Here is a 2051-nt window from a genome sequence, read left to right on the forward strand (position 1 = left end):
ATAACACAAAATTCTCATTCTTCAATTGCATGTAACACGGGCAACGCCGGATATCTCTGCTAGTATATATATATTAATCAAAGTGTACAATATTATATATCCATTACGGGCAATCTTATCAATCAGTTTCAGCCTAGGGGTTCAATGGAGTGTTAGGTAACAGTCCAATTATGTAACCCTGCACTCTTCAGAGATGGTATTAGTGGGATAAAATACAGTGACTGCTCTCTATTGTTCAAGGTGAACAGACACATTCCATAATAGCTCTCTCTGAAGAGCACAAGGTTACATAATTGGACTGTTGAACCGCTAGTGCAAAACTGATTGGTAAGATCAGCTGTAATAGATCTATAATACTGTGCACATCAATTAATATACCCACTCTACTGACAGATATATGAGGGCATTTTTTCCTGACTTATAGATGGCTTAGACACATACACACACAACATTGTATTGTGAAATACAGTTACCCAGGGTTTCGTAGTGGGAACATTAATTTATTTCACCCTTTTTTTCAAGCTGAAAACAAGACTGCCAGTCAGTTGCTTTTAAAGCAAATGACATTTGAACAAGGAACACTTATAAGGAAGAAGACAAACAGAAAAACACAGGGGAGATAACCAATGTTACAACAAAACGTTGAAAAATGTAAACAAGATATTAATGGTTTACAATGTGTCTGGTGGCCTATTTTTAAATCCTACCAAGATGTATTTCTTAAGATGCAGACATAAAGAAAAAATCTTGTTCCTGGAATTTACATAGCTGTTGGAGACCCTTAAGTTCTTTAAGAGATATAGTTGCTCGAGAGATAACATATGTATATATAAACACACGCACATATGATCAAAATCCAAATAGGTTAATGTAGGTCTGTATTATATAGTATATAGTAAAATTGATACAATAAGTACAGTGAACTAGCAGTGGAGAGTGGAAAATTGAACATTTTGGAAGGAGTCCTTCAGGGAAAGGTTGAAAGGAGAGAAATTGAGACAGCAGAGTTTTACATCCTCTTGGTTGAAAAAAAAAAAAACTGGCTATAACTGCTAAGAAATGCAAGGGCCACATGAGCTTCATCATCATCATCTTTTAATGTCCATTGTCCATGCTGGCATGGGCTGGACGGTTTGACCAAGGCTGGTAAGCCGAGGGGCTGCACCAGACTCCAATCTGATTTAGCATGGTTTCTATGGCTGGATGCTCTTCCTAATGCCAACTACTCCAAGAGTGTAGTGGGTGCTTTTACATGCCATCGGCATTTCTTTACACAACTGTACTCGTCCATATGCATCACATAACCATACCAACACAGATGCTTCTCTTGCACACCACATCTGATGCCTCTTATGCCCAACTTTTCTCTCAAGACTCTTACACTCTCTTGTACATGCACACTGACATTGCACATCCAACGAAGCATGCTAGCTTCATTTCTTTCAAGCATATGCATATCCTTGGTGGTCACAGCCCATGTTTCACTACTGTGTAGCACAGCTGTTTGCACACAGGCATCATAAAATCTGCCTTTCATCCTTAGGGAGAGGCCCTTCATTGCCAACAGAGGTAGAAGCTCTCTGTACTTTGCTCAGCCAATTCTTATTCTTGCAGCTATGCTCTCAGAGCATCCACCACCACTGCTGACTAGATAATGGTAACTATCAACTATGTCTAGCTTACCCCACTGGCATTTGATGGAGTCTATTTTCTGTACACTTTTAGTATTTATTGTACCTGTGCACAAAACCTATTTTCCTAGATAACCTTCCTCTGAGATTGCTGCACCTCTTGTGTCCATAGCTTCCACTGGGTACATCTTATGGAATTTCTTCTCACACCTTTCCTACAGATTGAGCAGGGCCATTTACCTGAGGGGAATTGTGATTTACATGAAAAAATAGTGGTAGGAGAAACAGTATGAAAAGGTTGAAGGAAAGAGAAGCAGGCAAAATCAAGAGTGACATGAAGAGGAAAGATAAGGTTAGTGTGAGTTGAAGAATAAGATAGGGTTTAATGGAGTAATAGGAAGTGAAAGAAAAAGAAAAATG

Source organism: Octopus bimaculoides, chromosome 14, assembly GCF_001194135.2.
Source record: "Octopus bimaculoides isolate UCB-OBI-ISO-001 chromosome 14, ASM119413v2, whole genome shotgun sequence".
Classification (NCBI taxonomy): Eukaryota; Metazoa; Mollusca; class Cephalopoda; order Octopoda; family Octopodidae; genus Octopus; species Octopus bimaculoides.